The sequence below is a fragment of the Phoenix dactylifera genome, chromosome 4, assembly GCF_051530095.1.
Source record: "Phoenix dactylifera cultivar Ajwa chromosome 4, Ajwa_hap1_PhDact_Kaust_v1.1, whole genome shotgun sequence".
Taxonomy (NCBI): domain Eukaryota; kingdom Viridiplantae; phylum Streptophyta; class Magnoliopsida; order Arecales; family Arecaceae; genus Phoenix; species Phoenix dactylifera.
The window spans coordinates 37,036,572-37,054,683 of NC_143193.1; the positions used below are offsets into that span (position 1 = coordinate 37,036,572).

Here is an 18,112-nt window from a genome sequence, read left to right on the forward strand (position 1 = left end):
AAGAGGAAAAGCCAAAAGCCGAAAAATTAAAAATAAATATTATCAAAAAATAAGAAAGCGGGCAAAAAATAAAAGGGGTGCAACACGAGGACTTCCCAGGGGGTCACCCATCCTAGTACTACTCTCGCCCAAGCACGCTTAACTGCGGAGTTCTGATGGGATCCGGTGCATTAGTGCTGGTATGATCGCACCCATGACATGCCCATCGAAACACCCTTTTATGACAAAGCAGCAGACCTCGACGGCCCGAGACATTCGCGCTGCCGGGGCCGTTCTGGCGTAGGATTCAATGCGCTGTTCCGCTATGCGGCATGGCACCGCGAGTCTCCGGACTCAGTTTATTTTCGAGGGAAAAAAATTATCCGAAGAGGAAAAGCCAAAAGCCAAAAAATTAAAAATAAATGTTATCAAAAAAGAAAAAAGCGGGCAAAAAATAAAAGGGGTGCAACACGAGGACTTCCCAGGGGGTCACCCATCCTAGTACTACTCTCGCCCAAGCACGCTTAACTGCGGAGTTCTGATGGGATCCGGTGCATTAGTGCTGGTATGATCGCACCAATGATATGCCCTTCGAAACTCCCTTTTATGACAAAGCAGCAGACCTCGACGGCCCGAGACATTCGCGCTGCCGGGGCCGTTCTGGCGTAGGATTCAACGCGCTGTTCCGCTATGCGGCATGGCACCGCGAGTCTCCGGACTCAGTTTATTTTCGGGGGAAAAAAATTATCCGAAGAGGAAAAGCCAAAAGCCGAAAAATTAAAAATAAATATTATCAAAAAATAAAAAAGCGGGCAAAAAATAAAAGGGGTGCAACACGAGGACTTCCCAGGGGGTCACCCATCCTAGTACTACTCTCGCCCAAGCACGCTTAACTGCGGAGTTCTGATGGGATCCGGTGCATTAGTGCTGGTATGATCGCACCCATGACATGCCCATCGAAACACCCTTTTATGACAAAGCAGCAGACCTCGACGGCCCGAGACATTCGCGCTGCCGGGGCCGTTCTGGCGTAGGATTCAATGCGCTGTTCCGCTATGCGGCATGGCACCGCGAGTCTCCGGACTCAGTTTATTTTCGGGGGAAAAAAATTATCCGAAGAGGAAAAGCCAAAAGCCGAAAAATTAAAAATAAATATTATCAAAAAATAAGAAAGCGGGCAAAAAATAAAAGGGGTGCAACACGAGGACTTCCCAGGGGGTCACCCATCCTAGTACTACTCTCGCCCAAGCACGCTTAACTGCGGAGTTCTGATGGGATCCGGTGCATTAGTGCTGGTATGATCGCACCCATGACATGCCCATCGAAACACCCTTTTATGACAAAGCAGCAGACCTCGACGGCCCGAGACATTCGCGCTGCCGGGGCCGTTCTGGCGTAGGATTCAATGCGCTGTTCCGCTATGCGGCATGGCACCGCGAGTCTCCGGACTCAGTTTATTTTCGAGGGAAAAAAATTATCCGAAGAGGAAAAGCCAAAAGCCAAAAAATTAAAAATAAATGTTATCAAAAAAGAAAAAAGCGGGCAAAAAATAAAAGGGGTGCAACACGAGGACTTCCCAGGGGGTCACCCATCCTAGTACTACTCTCGCCCAAGCACGCTTAACTGCGGAGTTCTGATGGGATCCGGTGCATTAGTGCTGGTATGATCGCACCAATGATATGCCCTTCGAAACTCCCTTTTATGACAAAGCAGCAGACCTCGACGGCCCGAGACATTCGCGCTGCCGGGGCCGTTCTGGCGTAGGATTCAACGCGCTGTTCCGCTATGCGGCATGGCACCGCGAGTCTCCGGACTCAGTTTATTTTCGGGGGAAAAAAATTATCCGAAGAGGAAAAGCCAAAAGCCGAAAAATTAAAAATAAATATTATCAAAAAATAAAAAAGCGGGCAAAAAATAAAAGGGGTGCAACACGAGGACTTCCCAGGGGGTCACCCATCCTAGTACTACTCTCGCCCAAGCACGCTTAACTGCGGAGTTCTGATGGGATCCGGTGCATTAGTGCTGGTATGATCGCACCCATGACATGCCCATCGAAACACCCTTTTATGACAAAGCAGCAGACCTCGACGGCCCGAGACATTCGCGCTGCCGGGGCCGTTCTGGCGTAGGATTCAATGCGCTGTTCCGCTATGCGGCATGGCACCGCGAGTCTCCGGACTCAGTTTATTTTCGGGGGAAAAAAATTATCCGAAGAGGAAAAGCCAAAAGCCGAAAAATTAAAAATAAATATTATCAAAAAATAAGAAAGCGGGCAAAAAATAAAAGGGGTGCAACACGAGGACTTCCCAGGGGGTCACCCATCCTAGTACTACTCTCGCCCAAGCACGCTTAACTGCGGAGTTCTGATGGGATCCGGTGCATTAGTGCTGGTATGATCGCACCCATGACAAACACCCTTTTATGACAAAGCAGCAGACCTCGACGGCCCGAGACATTCGCGCTGCCGGGGCCGTTCTGGCGTAGGATTCAATGCGCTGTTCCGCTATGCGGCATGGCACCGCGAGTCTCCGGACTCAGTTTATTTTCGAGGGAAAAAAATTATCCGAAGAGGAAAAGCCAAAAGCCAAAAAATTAAAAATAAATGTTATCAAAAAAGAAAAAAGCGGGCAAAAAATAAAAGGGGTGCAACACGAGGACTTCCCAGGGGGTCACCCATCCTAGTACTACTCTCGCCCAAGCACGCTTAACTGCGGAGTTCTGATGGGATCCGGTGCATTAGTGCTGGTATGATCGCACCAATGATATGCCCTTCGAAACTCCCTTTTATGACAAAGCAGCAGACCTCGACGGCCCGAGACATTCGCGCTGCCGGGGCCGTTCTGGCGTAGGATTCAACGCGCTGTTCCGCTATGCGGCATGGCACCGCGAGTCTCCGGACTCAGTTTATTTTCGGGGGAAAAAAATTATCCGAAGAGGAAAAGCCAAAAGCCGAAAAATTAAAAATAAATATTATCAAAAAATAAAAAAGCGGGCAAAAAATAAAAGGGGTGCAACACGAGGACTTCCCAGGGGGTCACCCATCCTAGTACTACTCTCGCCCAAGCACGCTTAACTGCGGAGTTCTGATGGGATCCGGTGCATTAGTGCTGGTATGATCGCACCCATGATATGCCCTTCGAAACTCCCTTTTATGACAAAGCAGCAGACCTCGACGGCCCGAGACATTCGCGCTGCCGGGGCCGTTCTGGCGTAGGATTCAACGCGCTGTTCCGCTATGCGGCATGGCACCGCGAGTCTCCGGACTCAGTTTATTTTCGGGGGAAAAAAATTATCCGAAGAGGAAAAGCCAAAAGCCGAAAAATTAAAAATAAATATTATCAAAAAATAAAAAAGCGGGCAAAAAATAAAAGGGGTGCAACACGAGGACTTCCCAGGGGGTCACCCATCCTAGTACTACTCTCGCCCAAGCACGCTTAACTGCGGAGTTCTGATGGGATCCGGTGCATTAGTGCTGGTATGATCGCACCCATGACATGCCCATCGAAACACCCTTTTATGACAAAGCAGCAGACCTCGACGGCCCGAGACATTCGCGCTGCCGGGGCCGTTCTGGCGTAGGATTCAATGCGCTGTTCCGCTATGCGGCATGGCACCGCGAGTCTCCGGACTCAGTTTATTTTCGGGGGAAAAAAATTATCCGAAGAGGAAAAGCCAAAAGCCGAAAAATTAAAAATAAATATTATCAAAAAATAAGAAAGCGGGCAAAAAATAAAAGGGGTGCAACACGAGGACTTCCCAGGGGGTCACCCATCCTAGTACTACTCTCGCCCAAGCACGCTTAACTGCGGAGTTCTGATGGGATCCGGTGCATTAGTGCTGGTATGATCGCACCCATGACATGCCCATCGAAACACCCTTTTATGACAAAGCAGCAGACCTCGACGGCCCGAGACATTCGCGCTGCCGGGGCCGTTCTGGCGTAGGATTCAATGCGCTGTTCCGCTATGCGGCATGGCACCGCGAGTCTCCGGACTCAGTTTATTTTCGAGGGAAAAAAATTATCCGAAGAGGAAAAGCCAAAAGCCAAAAAATTAAAAATAAATGTTATCAAAAAAGAAAAAAGCGGGCAAAAAATAAAAGGGGTGCAACACGAGGACTTCCCAGGGGGTCACCCATCCTAGTACTACTCTCGCCCAAGCACGCTTAACTGCGGAGTTCTGATGGGATCCGGTGCATTAGTGCTGGTATGATCGCACCAATGATATGCCCTTCGAAACTCCCTTTTATGACAAAGCAGCAGACCTCGACGGCCCGAGACATTCGCGCTGCCGGGGCCGTTCTGGCGTAGGATTCAACGCGCTGTTCCGCTATGCGGCATGGCACCGCGAGTCTCCGGACTCAGTTTATTTTCGGGGGAAAAAAATTATCCGAAGAGGAAAAGCCAAAAGCCGAAAAATTAAAAATAAATATTATCAAAAAATAAAAAAGCGGGCAAAAAATAAAAGGGGTGCAACACGAGGACTTCCCAGGGGGTCACCCATCCTAGTACTACTCTCGCCCAAGCACGCTTAACTGCGGAGTTCTGATGGGATCCGGTGCATTAGTGCTGGTATGATCGCACCCATGACATGCCCATCGAAACACCCTTTTATGACAAAGCAGCAGACCTCGACGGCCCGAGACATTCGCGCTGCCGGGGCCGTTCTGGCGTAGGATTCAATGCGCTGTTCCGCTATGCGGCATGGCACCGCGAGTCTCCGGACTCAGTTTATTTTCGGGGGAAAAAAATTATCCGAAGAGGAAAAGCCAAAAGCCGAAAAATTAAAAATAAATATTATCAAAAAATAAGAAAGCGGGCAAAAAATAAAAGGGGTGCAACACGAGGACTTCCCAGGGGGTCACCCATCCTAGTACTACTCTCGCCCAAGCACGCTTAACTGCGGAGTTCTGATGGGATCCGGTGCATTAGTGCTGGTATGATCGCACCCATGACAAACACCCTTTTATGACAAAGCAGCAGACCTCGACGGCCCGAGACATTCGCGCTGCCGGGGCCGTTCTGGCGTAGGATTCAATGCGCTGTTCCGCTATGCGGCATGGCACCGCGAGTCTCCGGACTCAGTTTATTTTCGAGGGAAAAAAATTATCCGAAGAGGAAAAGCCAAAAGCCAAAAAATTAAAAATAAATGTTATCAAAAAAGAAAAAAGCGGGCAAAAAATAAAAGGGGTGCAACACGAGGACTTCCCAGGGGGTCACCCATCCTAGTACTACTCTCGCCCAAGCACGCTTAACTGCGGAGTTCTGATGGGATCCGGTGCATTAGTGCTGGTATGATCGCACCAATGATATGCCCTTCGAAACTCCCTTTTATGACAAAGCAGCAGACCTCGACGGCCCGAGACATTCGCGCTGCCGGGGCCGTTCTGGCGTAGGATTCAACGCGCTGTTCCGCTATGCGGCATGGCACCGCGAGTCTCCGGACTCAGTTTATTTTCGGGGGAAAAAAATTATCCGAAGAGGAAAAGCCAAAAGCCGAAAAATTAAAAATAAATATTATCAAAAAATAAAAAAGCGGGCAAAAAATAAAAGGGGTGCAACACGAGGACTTCCCAGGGGGTCACCCATCCTAGTACTACTCTCGCCCAAGCACGCTTAACTGCGGAGTTCTGATGGGATCCGGTGCATTAGTGCTGGTATGATCGCACCCATGATATGCCCTTCGAAACTCCCTTTTATGACAAAGCAGCAGACCTCGACGGCCCGAGACATTCGCACTGCCGGGGCCGTTCTGGCGTAGGATTCAACGCGCTGTTCCGCTATGCGGCATGGCACCGCGAGTCTCCGGACTCAGTTTATTTTCGGGGGAAAAAAATTATCCGAAGAGGAAAAGCCAAAAGCCGAAAAATTAAAAATAAATATTATCAAAAAATAAAAAAGCGGGCAAAAAATAAAAGGGGTGCAACACGAGGACTTCCCAGGGGGTCACCCATCCTAGTACTACTCTCGCCCAAGCACGCTTAACTGCGGAGTTCTGATGGGATCCGGTGCATTAGTGCTGGTATGATCGCACCCATGACATGCCCATCGAAACACCCTTTTATGACAAAGCAGCAGACCTCGACGGCCCGAGACATTCGCGCTGCCGGGGCCGTTCTGGCGTAGGATTCAATGCGCTGTTCCGCTATGCGGCATGGCACCGCGAGTCTCCGGACTCAGTTTATTTTCGGGGGAAAAAAATTATCCGAAGAGGAAAAGCCAAAAGCCGAAAAATTAAAAATAAATATTATCAAAAAATAAGAAAGCGGGCAAAAAATAAAAGGGGTGCAACACGAGGACTTCCCAGGGGGTCACCCATCCTAGTACTACTCTCGCCCAAGCACGCTTAACTGCGGAGTTCTGATGGGATCCGGTGCATTAGTGCTGGTATGATCGCACCCATGACATGCCCATCGAAACACCCTTTTATGACAAAGCAGCAGACCTCGACGGCCCGAGACATTCGCGCTGCCGGGGCCGTTCTGGCGTAGGATTCAATGCGCTGTTCCGCTATGCGGCATGGCACCGCGAGTCTCCGGACTCAGTTTATTTTCGAGGGAAAAAAATTATCCGAAGAGGAAAAGCCAAAAGCCAAAAAATTAAAAATAAATGTTATCAAAAAAGAAAAAAGCGGGCAAAAAATAAAAGGGGTGCAACACGAGGACTTCCCAGGGGGTCACCCATCCTAGTACTACTCTCGCCCAAGCACGCTTAACTGCGGAGTTCTGATGGGATCCGGTGCATTAGTGCTGGTATGATCGCACCAATGATATGCCCTTCGAAACTCCATTTTATGACAAAGCAGCAGACCTCGACGGCCCGAGACATTCGCGCTGCCGGGGCCGTTCTGGCGTAGGATTCAACGCGCTGTTCCGCTATGCGGCATGGCACCGCGAGTCTCCGGACTCAGTTTATTTTCGGGGGAAAAAAATTATCCGAAGAGGAAAAGCCAAAAGCCGAAAAATTAAAAATAAATATTATCAAAAAATAAAAAAGCGGGCAAAAAATAAAAGGGGTGCAACACGAGGACTTCCCAGGGGGTCACCCATCCTAGTACTACTCTCGCCCAAGCACGCTTAACTGCGGAGTTCTGATGGGATCCGGTGCATTAGTGCTGGTATGATCGCACCCATGACATGCCCATCGAAACACCCTTTTATGACAAAGCAGCAGACCTCGACAGCCCGAGACATTCGCGCTGCCGGGGCCGTTCTGGCGTAGGATTCAATGCGCTGTTCCGCTATGCGGCATGGCACCGCGAGTCTCCGGACTCAGTTTATTTTCGGGGGAAAAAAATTATCCGAAGAGGAAAAGCCAAAAGCCGAAAAATTAAAAATAAATATTATCAAAAAATAAGAAAGCGGGCAAAAAATAAAAGGGGTGCAACACGAGGACTTCCCAGGGGGTCACCCATCCTAGTACTACTCTCGCCCAAGCACGCTTAACTGCGGAGTTCTGATGGGATCCGGTGCATTAGTGCTGGTATGATCGCACCCATGACAAACACCCTTTTATGACAAAGCAGCAGACCTCGACGGCCCGAGACATTCGCGCTGCCGGGGCCGTTCTGGCGTAGGATTCAATGCGCTGTTCCGCTATGCGGCATGGCACCGCGAGTCTCCGGACTCAGTTTATTTTCGAGGGAAAAAAATTATCCGAAGAGGAAAAGCCAAAAGCCAAAAAATTAAAAATAAATGTTATCAAAAAAGAAAAAAGCGGGCAAAAAATAAAAGGGGTGCAACACGAGGACTTCCCAGGGGGTCACCCATCCTAGTACTACTCTCGCCCAAGCACGCTTAACTGCGGAGTTCTGATGGGATCCGGTGCATTAGTGCTGGTATGATCGCACCAATGATATGCCCTTCGAAACTCCCTTTTATGACAAAGCAGCAGACCTCGACGGCCCGAGACATTCGCGCTGCCGGGGCCGTTCTGGCGTAGGATTCAACGCGCTGTTCCGCTATGCGGCATGGCACCGCGAGTCTCCGGACTCAGTTTATTTTCGGGGGAAAAAAATTATCCGAAGAGGAAAAGCCAAAAGCCGAAAAATTAAAAATAAATATTATCAAAAAATAAAAAAGCGGGCAAAAAATAAAAGGGGTGCAACACGAGGACTTCCCAGGGGGTCACCCATCCTAGTACTACTCTCGCCCAAGCACGCTTAACTGCGGAGTTCTGATGGGATCCGGTGCATTAGTGCTGGTATGATCGCACCCATGATATGCCCTTCGAAACTCCCTTTTATGACAAAGCAGCAGACCTCGACGGCCCGAGACATTCGCGCTGCCGGGGCCGTTCTGGCGTAGGATTCAACGCGCTGTTCCGCTATGCGGCATGGCACCGCGAGTCTCCGGACTCAGTTTATTTTCGGGGGAAAAAAATTATCCGAAGAGGAAAAGCCAAAAGCCGAAAAATTAAAAATAAATATTATCAAAAAATAAAAAAGCGGGCAAAAAATAAAAGGGGTGCAACACGAGGACTTCCCAGGGGGTCACCCATCCTAGTACTACTCTCGCCCAAGCACGCTTAACTGCGGAGTTCTGATGGGATCCGGTGCATTAGTGCTGGTATGATCGCACCCATGACATGCCCATCGAAACACCCTTTTATGACAAAGCAGCAGACCTCGACGGCCCGAGACATTCGCGCTGCCGGGGCCGTTCTGGCGTAGGATTCAATGCGCTGTTCCGCTATGCGGCATGGCACCGCGAGTCTCCGGACTCAGTTTATTTTCGGGGGAAAAAAATTATCCGAAGAGGAAAAGCCAAAAGCCGAAAAATTAAAAATAAATATTATCAAAAAATAAGAAAGCGGGCAAAAAATAAAAGGGGTGCAACACGAGGACTTCCCAGGGGGTCACCCATCCTAGTACTACTCTCGCCCAAGCACGCTTAACTGCGGAGTTCTGATGGGATCCGGTGCATTAGTGCTGGTATGATCGCACCCATGACATGCCCATCGAAACACCCTTTTATGACAAAGCAGCAGACCTCGACGGCCCGAGACATTCGCGCTGCCGGGGCCGTTCTGGCGTAGGATTCAATGCGCTGTTCCGCTATGCGGCATGGCACCGCGAGTCTCCGGACTCAGTTTATTTTCGAGGGAAAAAAATTATCCGAAGAGGAAAAGCCAAAAGCCAAAAAATTAAAAATAAATGTTATCAAAAAAGAAAAAAGCGGGCAAAAAATAAAAGGGGTGCAACACGAGGACTTCCCAGGGGGTCACCCATCCTAGTACTACTCTCGCCCAAGCACGCTTAACTGCGGAGTTCTGATGGGATCCGGTGCATTAGTGCTGGTATGATCGCACCAATGATATGCCCTTCGAAACTCCCTTTTATGACAAAGCAGCAGACCTCGACGGCCCGAGACATTCGCGCTGCCGGGGCCGTTCTGGCGTAGGATTCAACGCGCTGTTCCGCTATGCGGCATGGCACCGCGAGTCTCCGGACTCAGTTTATTTTCGGGGGAAAAAAATTATCCGAAGAGGAAAAGCCAAAAGCCGAAAAATTAAAAATAAATATTATCAAAAAATAAAAAAGCGGGCAAAAAATAAAAGGGGTGCAACACGAGGACTTCCCAGGGGGTCACCCATCCTAGTACTACTCTCGCCCAAGCACGCTTAACTGCGGAGTTCTGATGGGATCCGGTGCATTAGTGCTGGTATGATCGCACCCATGACATGCCCATCGAAACACCCTTTTATGACAAAGCAGCAGACCTCGACGGCCCGAGACATTCGCGCTGCCGGGGCCGTTCTGGCGTAGGATTCAATGCGCTGTTCCGCTATGCGGCATGGCACCGCGAGTCTCCGGACTCAGTTTATTTTCGGGGGAAAAAAATTATCCGAAGAGGAAAAGCCAAAAGCCGAAAAATTAAAAATAAATATTATCAAAAAATAAGAAAGCGGGCAAAAAATAAAAGGGGTGCAACACGAGGACTTCCCAGGGGGTCACCCATCCTAGTACTACTCTCGCCCAAGCACGCTTAACTGCGGAGTTCTGATGGGATCCGGTGCATTAGTGCTGGTATGATCGCACCCATGACAAACACCCTTTTATGACAAAGCAGCAGACCTCGACGGCCCGAGACATTCGCGCTGCCGGGGCCGTTCTGGCGTAGGATTCAATGCGCTGTTCCGCTATGCGGCATGGCACCGCGAGTCTCCGGACTCAGTTTATTTTCGAGGGAAAAAAATTATCCGAAGAGGAAAAGCCAAAAGCCAAAAAATTAAAAATAAATGTTATCAAAAAAGAAAAAAGCGGGCAAAAAATAAAAGGGGTGCAACACGAGGACTTCCCAGGGGGTCACCCATCCTAGTACTACTCTCGCCCAAGCACGCTTAACTGCGGAGTTCTGATGGGATCCGGTGCATTAGTGCTGGTATGATCGCACCAATGATATGCCCTTCGAAACTCCCTTTTATGACAAAGCAGCAGACCTCGACGGCCCGAGACATTCGCGCTGCCGGGGCCGTTCTGGCGTAGGATTCAACGCGCTGTTCCGCTATGCGGCATGGCACCGCGAGTCTCCGGACTCAGTTTATTTTCGGGGGAAAAAAATTATCCGAAGAGGAAAAGCCAAAAGCCGAAAAATTAAAAATAAATATTATCAAAAAATAAAAAAGCGGGCAAAAAATAAAAGGGGTGCAACACGAGGACTTCCCAGGGGGTCACCCATCCTAGTACTACTCTCGCCCAAGCACGCTTAACTGCGGAGTTCTGATGGGATCCGGTGCATTAGTGCTGGTATGATCGCACCCATGATATGCCCTTCGAAACTCCCTTTTATGACAAAGCAGCAGACCTCGACGGCCCGAGACATTCGCGCTGCCGGGGCCGTTCTGGCGTAGGATTCAACGCGCTGTTCCGCTATGCGGCATGGCACCGCGAGTCTCCGGACTCAGTTTATTTTCGGGGGAAAAAAATTATCCGAAGAGGAAAAGCCAAAAGCCGAAAAATTAAAAATAAATATTATCAAAAAATAAAAAAGCGGGCAAAAAATAAAAGGGGTGCAACACGAGGACTTCCCAGGGGGTCACCCATCCTAGTACTACTCTCGCCCAAGCACGCTTAACTGCGGAGTTCTGATGGGATCCGGTGCATTAGTGCTGGTATGATCGCACCCATGACATGCCCATCGAAACACCCTTTTATGACAAAGCAGCAGACCTCGACGGCCCGAGACATTCGCGCTGCCGGGGCCGTTCTGGCGTAGGATTCAATGCGCTGTTCCGCTATGCGGCATGGCACCGCGAGTCTCCGGACTCAGTTTATTTTCGGGGGAAAAAAATTATCCGAAGAGGAAAAGCCAAAAGCCGAAAAATTAAAAATAAATATTATCAAAAAATAAGAAAGCGGGCAAAAAATAAAAGGGGTGCAACACGAGGACTTCCCAGGGGGTCACCCATCCTAGTACTACTCTCGCCCAAGCACGCTTAACTGCGGAGTTCTGATGGGATCCGGTGCATTAGTGCTGGTATGATCGCACCCATGACATGCCCATCGAAACACCCTTTTATGACAAAGCAGCAGACCTCGACGGCCCGAGACATTCGCGCTGCCGGGGCCGTTCTGGCGTAGGATTCAATGCGCTGTTCCGCTATGCGGCATGGCACCGCGAGTCTCCGGACTCAGTTTATTTTCGAGGGAAAAAAATTATCCGAAGAGGAAAAGCCAAAAGCCAAAAAATTAAAAATAAATGTTATCAAAAAAGAAAAAAGCGGGCAAAAAATAAAAGGGGTGCAACACGAGGACTTCCCAGGGGGTCACCCATCCTAGTACTACTCTCGCCCAAGCACGCTTAACTGCGGAGTTCTGATGGGATCCGGTGCATTAGTGCTGGTATGATCGCACCAATGATATGCCCTTCGAAACTCCCTTTTATGACAAAGCAGCAGACCTCGACGGCCCGAGACATTCGCGCTGCCGGGGCCGTTCTGGCGTAGGATTCAACGCGCTGTTCCGCTATGCGGCATGGCACCGCGAGTCTCCGGACTCAGTTTATTTTCGGGGGAAAAAAATTATCCGAAGAGGAAAAGCCAAAAGCCGAAAAATTAAAAATAAATATTATCAAAAAATAAAAAAGCGGGCAAAAAATAAAAGGGGTGCAACACGAGGACTTCCCAGGGGGTCACCCATCCTAGTACTACTCTCGCCCAAGCACGCTTAACTGCGGAGTTCTGATGGGATCCGGTGCATTAGTGCTGGTATGATCGCACCCATGACATGCCCATCGAAACACCCTTTTATGACAAAGCAGCAGACCTCGACGGCCCGAGACATTCGCGCTGCCGGGGCCGTTCTGGCGTAGGATTCAATGCGCTGTTCCGCTATGCGGCATGGCACCGCGAGTCTCCGGACTCAGTTTATTTTCGAGGGAAAAAAATTATCCGAAGAGGAAAAGCCAAAAGCCAAAAAATTAAAAATAAATGTTATCAAAAAAGAAAAAAACGGGCAAAAAATAAAAGGGGTGCAACACGAGGACTTCCCAGGGGGTCACCCATCCTAGTACTACTCTCGCCCAAGCACGCTTAACTGCGGAGTTCTGATGGGATCCGGTGCATTAGTGCTGGTATGATCGCACCAATGATATGCCCTTCGAAACTCCCTTTTATGACAAAGCAGCAGACCTCGACGGCCCGAGACATTCGCGCTGCCGGGGCCGTTCTGGCGTAGGATTCAACGCGCTGTTCCGCTATGCGGCATGGCACCGCGAGTCTCCGGACTCAGTTTATTTTCGGGGGAAAAAAATTATCCGAAGAGGAAAAGCCAAAAGCCGAAAAATTAAAAATAAATATTATCAAAAAATAAAAAAGCGGGCAAAAAATAAAAGGGGTGCAACACGAGGACTTCCCAGGGGGTCACCCATCCTAGTACTACTCTCGCCCAAGCACGCTTAACTGCGGAGTTCTGATGGGATCCGGTGCATTAGTGCTGGTATGATCGCACCCATGACATGCCCATCGAAACACCCTTTTATGACAAAGCAGCAGACCTCGACGGCCCGAGACATTCGCGCTGCCGGGGCCGTTCTGGCGTAGGATTCAATGCGCTGTTCCGCTATGCGGCATGGCACCGCGAGTCTCCGGACTCAGTTTATTTTCGGGGGAAAAAAATTATCCGAAGAGGAAAAGCCAAAAGCCGAAAAATTAAAAATAAATATTATCAAAAAATAAGAAAGCGGGCAAAAAATAAAAGGGGTGCAACACGAGGACTTCCCAGGGGGTCACCCATCCTAGTACTACTCTCGCCCAAGCACGCTTAACTGCGGAGTTCTGATGGGATCCGGTGCATTAGTGCTGGTATGATCGCACCCATGACATGCCCATCGAAACACCCTTTTATGACAAAGCAGCAGACCTCGACGGCCCGAGACATTCGCGCTGCCGGGGCCGTTCTGGCGTAGGATTCAATGCGCTGTTCCGCTATGCGGCATGGCACCGCGAGTCTCCGGACTCAGTTTATTTTCGAGGGAAAAAAATTATCCGAAGAGGAAAAGCCAAAAGCCAAAAAATTAAAAATAAATGTTATCAAAAAAGAAAAAAGCGGGCAAAAAATAAAAGGGGTGCAACACGAGGACTTCCCAGGGGGTCACCCATCCTAGTACTACTCTCGCCCAAGCACGCTTAACTGCGGAGTTCTGATGGGATCCGGTGCATTAGTGCTGGTATGATCGCACCAATGATATGCCCTTCGAAACTCCCTTTTATGACAAAGCAGCAGACCTCGACGGCCCGAGACATTCGCGCTGCCGGGGCCGTTCTGGCGTAGGATTCAACGCGCTGTTCCGCTATGCGGCATGGCACCGCGAGTCTCCGGACTCAGTTTATTTTCGGGGGAAAAAAATTATCCGAAGAGGAAAAGCCAAAAGCCGAAAAATTAAAAATAAATATTATCAAAAAATAAAAAAGCGGGCAAAAAATAAAAGGGGTGCAACACGAGGACTTCCCAGGGGGTCACCCATCCTAGTACTACTCTCGCCCAAGCACGCTTAACTGCGGAGTTCTGATGGGATCCGGTGCATTAGTGCTGGTATGATCGCACCCATGACATGCCCATCGAAACACCCTTTTATGACAAAGCAGCAGACCTCGACGGCCCGAGACATTCGCGCTGCCGGGGCCGTTCTGGCGTAGGATTCAATGCGCTGTTCCGCTATGCGGCATGGCACCGCGAGTCTCCGGACTCAGTTTATTTTCGGGGGAAAAAAATTATCCGAAGAGGAAAAGCCAAAAGCCGAAAAATTAAAAATAAATATTATCAAAAAATAAGAAAGCGGGCAAAAAATAAAAGGGGTGCAACACGAGGACTTCCCAGGGGGTCACCCATCCTAGTACTACTCTCGCCCAAGCACGCTTAACTGCGGAGTTCTGATGGGATCCGGTGCATTAGTGCTGGTATGATCGCACCCATGACAAACACCCTTTTATGACAAAGCAGCAGACCTCGACGGCCCGAGACATTCGCGCTGCCGGGGCCGTTCTGGCGTAGGATTCAATGCGCTGTTCCGCTATGCGGCATGGCACCGCGAGTCTCCGGACTCAGTTTATTTTCGAGGGAAAAAAATTATCCGAAGAGGAAAAGCCAAAAGCCAAAAAATTAAAAATAAATGTTATCAAAAAAGAAAAAAGCGGGCAAAAAATAAAAGGGGTGCAACACGAGGACTTCCCAGGGGGTCACCCATCCTAGTACTACTCTCGCCCAAGCACGCTTAACTGCGGAGTTCTGATGGGATCCGGTGCATTAGTGCTGGTATGATCGCACCAATGATATGCCCTTCGAAACTCCCTTTTATGACAAAGCAGCAGACCTCGACGGCCCGAGACATTCGCGCTGCCGGGGCCGTTCTGGCGTAGGATTCAACGCGCTGTTCCGCTATGCGGCATGGCACCGCGAGTCTCCGGACTCAGTTTATTTTCGGGGGAAAAAAATTATCCGAAGAGGAAAAGCCAAAAGCCGAAAAATTAAAAATAAATATTATCAAAAAATAAAAAAGCGGGCAAAAAATAAAAGGGGTGCAACACGAGGACTTCCCAGGGGGTCACCCATCCTAGTACTACTCTCGCCCAAGCACGCTTAACTGCGGAGTTCTGATGGGATCCGGTGCATTAGTGCTGGTATGATCGCACCCATGATATGCCCTTCGAAACTCCCTTTTATGACAAAGCAGCAGACCTCGACGGCCCGAGACATTCGCGCTGCCGGGGCCGTTCTGGCGTAGGATTCAACGCGCTGTTCCGCTATGCGGCATGGCACCGCGAGTCTCCGGACTCAGTTTATTTTCGGGGGAAAAAAATTATCCGAAGAGGAAAAGCCAAAAGCCGAAAAATTAAAAATAAATATTATCAAAAAATAAAAAAGCGGGCAAAAAATAAAAGGGGTGCAACACGAGGACTTCCCAGGGGGTCACCCATCCTAGTACTACTCTCGCCCAAGCACGCTTAACTGCGGAGTTCTGATGGGATCCGGTGCATTAGTGCTGGTATGATCGCACCCATGACATGCCCATCGAAACACCCTTTTATGACAAAGCAGCCGACCTCGACGGCCCGAGACATTCGCGCTGCCGGGGCCGTTCAGGCGTAGGATTCAATGCGCTGTTCCGCTATGCGGCATGGCACCGCGAGTCTCCGGACTCAGTTTATTTTCGAGGGAAAAAAATTATCCGAAGAGGAAAAGCCAAAAGCCAAAAAATTAAAAATAAATGTTATCAAAAAAGAAAAAAGCGGGCAAAAAATAAAAGGGGTGCAACACGAGGACTTCCCAGGGGGTCACCCATCCTAGTACTACTCTCGCCCAAGCACGCTTAACTGCGGAGTTCTGATGGGATCCGGTGCATTAGTGCTGGTATGATCGCACCCATGATATGCCCTTCGAAACTCCCTTTTATGACAAAGCAGCAGACCTCGACGGCCCGAGACATTCGCGCTGCCGGGGCCGTTCTGGCGTAGGATTCAACGCGCTGGTCCCGCTATGCGGCATGGCACCGCCAGTCTCCGGACCTAGTTTATTGTCGGGGGAAAAAAATTATCCGAAGAGGAAAAGCCAAAAGCCAAAAAATTAAAAATAAATATTATCAAAAAATAAAAAAGCGGGCAAAAAATAAAAAGGGTGCAACATGAGGACTTCCCAGGGGGTCACCCATCCTAGTACTACTCTCGCCCAAGCACGCTTAACTGCGGAGTTCTGATAGGATCCGGTGCATTAGTGCTGGTATGATCGTACCCAAGACATGCCCTTCGAAACTCCCTTTTATGACAAAGTAGCAGACCTCGACGGCCCGAGACATTCGCGCTGCCGGGGCCGTTCTGGCGTAGGATTCAACACGCTGTTCCGCTATGCGGCATGGCACCGCCAGTCTCCGGACTCAGTTTATTTTCGGGAGAAAAAAATTATCCGAAGAGGAAAAGCCAAAAGCCGAAAAATAAAAAATAAATGTTATCAAAAAATAAAAAAGCGGGCAAAAAATAAAAGGGGTGCAACACGAGGACTTCCCAGGGGGTCACCCATCCTAGTACTACTCTCGCCCAAGCACGCTTAACTGCGGAGTTCTGATGGGATCCGGTGCATTAGTGCTGGTATGATCGCACCCATGACATGCCCTTCGAAACTCCCTTTTATGACAAAGCAGCAGACCTCGACGGCCCGAGACATTCGCGCTGCCGGAGCCGTTCTGGCGTAGGATTTAACGCGCTGTTCCGCTATGCGGCATGGCACCGCCAGTCTCCGGACTCAGTTTATTTTCGGGGGAAAAAAATTATCCGAAGAGGAAAAGCCAAAAGCCGAAAAATAAAAAATAAATGTTATCAAAAAATAAAAAAGCGGGCAAAAAATAAAAGGGGTGCAACACGAGGACTTCCTAGGGGGTCACCCATCCTAGTACTACTCTCGCCCAAGCACGCTTAACTGCGGAGTTCTGATGGGATCCGGTGCATTAGTGCTGGTATGATCGCACCCATGACATGCCCTTCGAAACTCCCTTTTATGACAAAGCAGCAGACCTCGACGGCCCGAGACATTCGCGCTGCCGGGGCCGTTCTGGCGTAGGATTCAACGCGCTGTTCCGCTATGCGGCATGGCACCGCGAGTCTCCGGACTCAGTTTATTTTCGGGGGAAAAAAATTATCCGAAGAGGAAAAGCCAAAAGCCGAAAAATTAAAAATAAATATTATCAAAAAATAAAAAAGCGGGCAAAAAATAAAAGGGGTGCAACACGAGGACTTCCCAGGGGGTCACCCATCCTAGTACTACTCTCGCCCAAGCACGCTTAACTGCGGAGTTCTGATGGGATCCGGTGCATTAGTGCTGGTATGATCGCACCCATGACATGCCCATCGAAACACCCTTTTATGACAAAGCAGCAGACCTCGACGGCCCGAGACATTCGCGCTGCCGGGGCCGTTCTGGCGTAGGATTCAAGGCGCTGTTCCGCTATGCGGCATGGCACCGCGAGTCTCCGGACTCAGTTTATTTTCGGGGGAAAAAAATTATCCGAAGAGGAAAAGCCAAAAGCCGAAAAATTAAAAATAAATATTATCAAAAAATAAAAAAGCGGGCAAAAAATAAAAGGGGTGCAACACGAGGACTTCCCAGGGGGTCACCCATCCTAGTACTACTCTCGCCCAAGCACGCTTAACTGCGGAGTTCTGATGGGATCCGGTGCATTAGTGCTGGTATGATCGCACCCATGACATGCCCATCGAAACACCCTTTTATGACAAAGCAGCAGACCTCGACGGCCCGAGACATTCGCGCCGCCGGGGCCGTTCTGGCGTAGGATTCAATGCGCTGTTCCGCTATGCGGCATGGCACCGCGAGTCTCCGGACTCAGTTTATTTTCAAGGGAAAAAAATTATCCGAAGAGGAAAAGCCAAAAGCCAAAAAATTAAAAATAAATGTTATCAAAAAAGAAAAAAGCGGGCAAAAAATAAAAGGGGTGCAACACGAGGACTTCCCAGGGGGTCACCCATCCTAGTACTACTCTCGCCCAAGCACGCTTAACTGCGGAGTTCTGATGGGATCCGGTGCATTAGTGCTGGTATGATCGCACCCATGATATGCCCTTCGAAACTCCCTTTTATGACAAAGCAGCAGACCTCGACGGCCCGAGACATTCGCGCTGCCGGGGCCGTTCT

At 49.5% G+C, this 18,112-nt stretch overlaps 49 non-coding genes and 1 pseudogene across 49 annotated transcripts; all 50 read right to left on the reverse strand.

Annotated features, from left to right (window-relative positions):
• Positions 1 to 74: 74 nt before the first annotated feature.
• On the reverse strand, positions 75 to 193 carry LOC149762089 (5S ribosomal RNA). Its single transcript, XR_016410156.1, has one exon. It is a non-coding gene; the product is annotated as a 5S ribosomal RNA (ribosomal RNA).
• A 246-nt stretch (positions 194 to 439) lies between these two features.
• On the reverse strand, positions 440 to 558 carry LOC149762090 (5S ribosomal RNA). The gene has a single exon (XR_016401851.1). It is a non-coding gene; the product is annotated as a 5S ribosomal RNA (ribosomal RNA).
• A 246-nt stretch (positions 559 to 804) lies between these two features.
• LOC149762091 (5S ribosomal RNA) lies at positions 805 to 923 on the reverse strand. Its single transcript, XR_016410158.1, has one exon. It is a non-coding gene; the product is annotated as a 5S ribosomal RNA (ribosomal RNA).
• Positions 924 to 1,169: 246 nt separating this feature from the next.
• On the reverse strand, positions 1,170 to 1,288 carry LOC149762092 (5S ribosomal RNA). Its single transcript, XR_016410159.1, has one exon. It is a non-coding gene; the product is annotated as a 5S ribosomal RNA (ribosomal RNA).
• A 246-nt stretch (positions 1,289 to 1,534) lies between these two features.
• Positions 1,535 to 1,653, reverse strand: LOC149762093 (5S ribosomal RNA). Its single transcript, XR_016401852.1, has one exon. It is a non-coding gene; the product is annotated as a 5S ribosomal RNA (ribosomal RNA).
• A 246-nt stretch (positions 1,654 to 1,899) lies between these two features.
• LOC149762094 (5S ribosomal RNA) lies at positions 1,900 to 2,018 on the reverse strand. Its single transcript, XR_016410160.1, has one exon. It is a non-coding gene; the product is annotated as a 5S ribosomal RNA (ribosomal RNA).
• A 246-nt stretch (positions 2,019 to 2,264) lies between these two features.
• LOC149762095 (5S ribosomal RNA) lies at positions 2,265 to 2,383 on the reverse strand. The gene has a single exon (XR_016410161.1). It is a non-coding gene; the product is annotated as a 5S ribosomal RNA (ribosomal RNA).
• A 236-nt stretch (positions 2,384 to 2,619) lies between these two features.
• Positions 2,620 to 2,738, reverse strand: LOC149762096 (5S ribosomal RNA). The gene has a single exon (XR_016401853.1). It is a non-coding gene; the product is annotated as a 5S ribosomal RNA (ribosomal RNA).
• Positions 2,739 to 2,984: 246 nt separating this feature from the next.
• On the reverse strand, positions 2,985 to 3,103 carry LOC149762097 (5S ribosomal RNA). Its single transcript, XR_016410162.1, has one exon. It is a non-coding gene; the product is annotated as a 5S ribosomal RNA (ribosomal RNA).
• A 246-nt stretch (positions 3,104 to 3,349) lies between these two features.
• LOC149762098 (5S ribosomal RNA) lies at positions 3,350 to 3,468 on the reverse strand. Its single transcript, XR_016410163.1, has one exon. It is a non-coding gene; the product is annotated as a 5S ribosomal RNA (ribosomal RNA).
• A 246-nt stretch (positions 3,469 to 3,714) lies between these two features.
• Positions 3,715 to 3,833, reverse strand: LOC149762099 (5S ribosomal RNA). The gene has a single exon (XR_016410164.1). It is a non-coding gene; the product is annotated as a 5S ribosomal RNA (ribosomal RNA).
• A 246-nt stretch (positions 3,834 to 4,079) lies between these two features.
• LOC149762100 (5S ribosomal RNA) lies at positions 4,080 to 4,198 on the reverse strand. Its single transcript, XR_016401854.1, has one exon. It is a non-coding gene; the product is annotated as a 5S ribosomal RNA (ribosomal RNA).
• Positions 4,199 to 4,444: 246 nt separating this feature from the next.
• LOC149762101 (5S ribosomal RNA) lies at positions 4,445 to 4,563 on the reverse strand. Its single transcript, XR_016410165.1, has one exon. It is a non-coding gene; the product is annotated as a 5S ribosomal RNA (ribosomal RNA).
• Positions 4,564 to 4,809: 246 nt separating this feature from the next.
• On the reverse strand, positions 4,810 to 4,928 carry LOC149762102 (5S ribosomal RNA). The gene has a single exon (XR_016410166.1). It is a non-coding gene; the product is annotated as a 5S ribosomal RNA (ribosomal RNA).
• A 236-nt stretch (positions 4,929 to 5,164) lies between these two features.
• LOC149762103 (5S ribosomal RNA) lies at positions 5,165 to 5,283 on the reverse strand. Its single transcript, XR_016401856.1, has one exon. It is a non-coding gene; the product is annotated as a 5S ribosomal RNA (ribosomal RNA).
• Positions 5,284 to 5,529: 246 nt separating this feature from the next.
• On the reverse strand, positions 5,530 to 5,648 carry LOC149762104 (5S ribosomal RNA). The gene has a single exon (XR_016410167.1). It is a non-coding gene; the product is annotated as a 5S ribosomal RNA (ribosomal RNA).
• Positions 5,649 to 5,894: 246 nt separating this feature from the next.
• LOC149762105 (5S ribosomal RNA) lies at positions 5,895 to 6,013 on the reverse strand. Its single transcript, XR_016410169.1, has one exon. It is a non-coding gene; the product is annotated as a 5S ribosomal RNA (ribosomal RNA).
• A 246-nt stretch (positions 6,014 to 6,259) lies between these two features.
• Positions 6,260 to 6,378, reverse strand: LOC149762106 (5S ribosomal RNA). Its single transcript, XR_016410170.1, has one exon. It is a non-coding gene; the product is annotated as a 5S ribosomal RNA (ribosomal RNA).
• Positions 6,379 to 6,624: 246 nt separating this feature from the next.
• LOC149762107 (5S ribosomal RNA) lies at positions 6,625 to 6,743 on the reverse strand. The gene has a single exon (XR_016401857.1). It is a non-coding gene; the product is annotated as a 5S ribosomal RNA (ribosomal RNA).
• Positions 6,744 to 6,989: 246 nt separating this feature from the next.
• Positions 6,990 to 7,108, reverse strand: LOC149762108 (5S ribosomal RNA). The gene has a single exon (XR_016410171.1). It is a non-coding gene; the product is annotated as a 5S ribosomal RNA (ribosomal RNA).
• A 246-nt stretch (positions 7,109 to 7,354) lies between these two features.
• Positions 7,355 to 7,473, reverse strand: LOC149762109 (5S ribosomal RNA). Its single transcript, XR_016410172.1, has one exon. It is a non-coding gene; the product is annotated as a 5S ribosomal RNA (ribosomal RNA).
• Positions 7,474 to 7,709: 236 nt separating this feature from the next.
• LOC149762110 (5S ribosomal RNA) lies at positions 7,710 to 7,828 on the reverse strand. The gene has a single exon (XR_016401858.1). It is a non-coding gene; the product is annotated as a 5S ribosomal RNA (ribosomal RNA).
• A 246-nt stretch (positions 7,829 to 8,074) lies between these two features.
• Positions 8,075 to 8,193, reverse strand: LOC149762111 (5S ribosomal RNA). Its single transcript, XR_016410173.1, has one exon. It is a non-coding gene; the product is annotated as a 5S ribosomal RNA (ribosomal RNA).
• A 246-nt stretch (positions 8,194 to 8,439) lies between these two features.
• LOC149762112 (5S ribosomal RNA) lies at positions 8,440 to 8,558 on the reverse strand. Its single transcript, XR_016410174.1, has one exon. It is a non-coding gene; the product is annotated as a 5S ribosomal RNA (ribosomal RNA).
• Positions 8,559 to 8,804: 246 nt separating this feature from the next.
• LOC149762113 (5S ribosomal RNA) lies at positions 8,805 to 8,923 on the reverse strand. The gene has a single exon (XR_016410175.1). It is a non-coding gene; the product is annotated as a 5S ribosomal RNA (ribosomal RNA).
• A 246-nt stretch (positions 8,924 to 9,169) lies between these two features.
• Positions 9,170 to 9,288, reverse strand: LOC149762114 (5S ribosomal RNA). Its single transcript, XR_016401859.1, has one exon. It is a non-coding gene; the product is annotated as a 5S ribosomal RNA (ribosomal RNA).
• A 246-nt stretch (positions 9,289 to 9,534) lies between these two features.
• LOC149762115 (5S ribosomal RNA) lies at positions 9,535 to 9,653 on the reverse strand. The gene has a single exon (XR_016410176.1). It is a non-coding gene; the product is annotated as a 5S ribosomal RNA (ribosomal RNA).
• A 246-nt stretch (positions 9,654 to 9,899) lies between these two features.
• On the reverse strand, positions 9,900 to 10,018 carry LOC149762116 (5S ribosomal RNA). The gene has a single exon (XR_016410177.1). It is a non-coding gene; the product is annotated as a 5S ribosomal RNA (ribosomal RNA).
• Positions 10,019 to 10,254: 236 nt separating this feature from the next.
• LOC149762117 (5S ribosomal RNA) lies at positions 10,255 to 10,373 on the reverse strand. Its single transcript, XR_016401860.1, has one exon. It is a non-coding gene; the product is annotated as a 5S ribosomal RNA (ribosomal RNA).
• Positions 10,374 to 10,619: 246 nt separating this feature from the next.
• On the reverse strand, positions 10,620 to 10,738 carry LOC149762118 (5S ribosomal RNA). The gene has a single exon (XR_016410178.1). It is a non-coding gene; the product is annotated as a 5S ribosomal RNA (ribosomal RNA).
• Positions 10,739 to 10,984: 246 nt separating this feature from the next.
• LOC149762119 (5S ribosomal RNA) lies at positions 10,985 to 11,103 on the reverse strand. The gene has a single exon (XR_016410180.1). It is a non-coding gene; the product is annotated as a 5S ribosomal RNA (ribosomal RNA).
• A 246-nt stretch (positions 11,104 to 11,349) lies between these two features.
• LOC149762120 (5S ribosomal RNA) lies at positions 11,350 to 11,468 on the reverse strand. The gene has a single exon (XR_016410181.1). It is a non-coding gene; the product is annotated as a 5S ribosomal RNA (ribosomal RNA).
• Positions 11,469 to 11,714: 246 nt separating this feature from the next.
• LOC149762121 (5S ribosomal RNA) lies at positions 11,715 to 11,833 on the reverse strand. The gene has a single exon (XR_016401861.1). It is a non-coding gene; the product is annotated as a 5S ribosomal RNA (ribosomal RNA).
• A 246-nt stretch (positions 11,834 to 12,079) lies between these two features.
• Positions 12,080 to 12,198, reverse strand: LOC149762122 (5S ribosomal RNA). Its single transcript, XR_016410182.1, has one exon. It is a non-coding gene; the product is annotated as a 5S ribosomal RNA (ribosomal RNA).
• A 246-nt stretch (positions 12,199 to 12,444) lies between these two features.
• Positions 12,445 to 12,563, reverse strand: LOC149762123 (5S ribosomal RNA). Its single transcript, XR_016401862.1, has one exon. It is a non-coding gene; the product is annotated as a 5S ribosomal RNA (ribosomal RNA).
• A 246-nt stretch (positions 12,564 to 12,809) lies between these two features.
• LOC149762124 (5S ribosomal RNA) lies at positions 12,810 to 12,928 on the reverse strand. Its single transcript, XR_016410183.1, has one exon. It is a non-coding gene; the product is annotated as a 5S ribosomal RNA (ribosomal RNA).
• Positions 12,929 to 13,174: 246 nt separating this feature from the next.
• LOC149762125 (5S ribosomal RNA) lies at positions 13,175 to 13,293 on the reverse strand. The gene has a single exon (XR_016410184.1). It is a non-coding gene; the product is annotated as a 5S ribosomal RNA (ribosomal RNA).
• Positions 13,294 to 13,539: 246 nt separating this feature from the next.
• On the reverse strand, positions 13,540 to 13,658 carry LOC149762126 (5S ribosomal RNA). The gene has a single exon (XR_016401863.1). It is a non-coding gene; the product is annotated as a 5S ribosomal RNA (ribosomal RNA).
• Positions 13,659 to 13,904: 246 nt separating this feature from the next.
• LOC149762127 (5S ribosomal RNA) lies at positions 13,905 to 14,023 on the reverse strand. Its single transcript, XR_016410185.1, has one exon. It is a non-coding gene; the product is annotated as a 5S ribosomal RNA (ribosomal RNA).
• A 246-nt stretch (positions 14,024 to 14,269) lies between these two features.
• Positions 14,270 to 14,388, reverse strand: LOC149762128 (5S ribosomal RNA). Its single transcript, XR_016410186.1, has one exon. It is a non-coding gene; the product is annotated as a 5S ribosomal RNA (ribosomal RNA).
• Positions 14,389 to 14,624: 236 nt separating this feature from the next.
• LOC149762129 (5S ribosomal RNA) lies at positions 14,625 to 14,743 on the reverse strand. Its single transcript, XR_016401864.1, has one exon. It is a non-coding gene; the product is annotated as a 5S ribosomal RNA (ribosomal RNA).
• A 246-nt stretch (positions 14,744 to 14,989) lies between these two features.
• LOC149762130 (5S ribosomal RNA) lies at positions 14,990 to 15,108 on the reverse strand. The gene has a single exon (XR_016410187.1). It is a non-coding gene; the product is annotated as a 5S ribosomal RNA (ribosomal RNA).
• A 246-nt stretch (positions 15,109 to 15,354) lies between these two features.
• Positions 15,355 to 15,473, reverse strand: LOC149762131 (5S ribosomal RNA). The gene has a single exon (XR_016410188.1). It is a non-coding gene; the product is annotated as a 5S ribosomal RNA (ribosomal RNA).
• Positions 15,474 to 15,719: 246 nt separating this feature from the next.
• LOC149762132 (5S ribosomal RNA) lies at positions 15,720 to 15,838 on the reverse strand. Its single transcript, XR_016410189.1, has one exon. It is a non-coding gene; the product is annotated as a 5S ribosomal RNA (ribosomal RNA).
• A 247-nt stretch (positions 15,839 to 16,085) lies between these two features.
• Positions 16,086 to 16,204, reverse strand: LOC149762133 (5S ribosomal RNA; annotated as a pseudogene).
• A 246-nt stretch (positions 16,205 to 16,450) lies between these two features.
• Positions 16,451 to 16,569, reverse strand: LOC149762134 (5S ribosomal RNA). The gene has a single exon (XR_016410191.1). It is a non-coding gene; the product is annotated as a 5S ribosomal RNA (ribosomal RNA).
• A 246-nt stretch (positions 16,570 to 16,815) lies between these two features.
• On the reverse strand, positions 16,816 to 16,934 carry LOC149762135 (5S ribosomal RNA). The gene has a single exon (XR_016402129.1). It is a non-coding gene; the product is annotated as a 5S ribosomal RNA (ribosomal RNA).
• Positions 16,935 to 17,180: 246 nt separating this feature from the next.
• Positions 17,181 to 17,299, reverse strand: LOC149762136 (5S ribosomal RNA). Its single transcript, XR_016410192.1, has one exon. It is a non-coding gene; the product is annotated as a 5S ribosomal RNA (ribosomal RNA).
• Positions 17,300 to 17,545: 246 nt separating this feature from the next.
• LOC149762137 (5S ribosomal RNA) lies at positions 17,546 to 17,664 on the reverse strand. Its single transcript, XR_016410193.1, has one exon. It is a non-coding gene; the product is annotated as a 5S ribosomal RNA (ribosomal RNA).
• A 246-nt stretch (positions 17,665 to 17,910) lies between these two features.
• Positions 17,911 to 18,029, reverse strand: LOC149762138 (5S ribosomal RNA). The gene has a single exon (XR_016410194.1). It is a non-coding gene; the product is annotated as a 5S ribosomal RNA (ribosomal RNA).
• Positions 18,030 to 18,112: the final 83 nt, after the last annotated feature.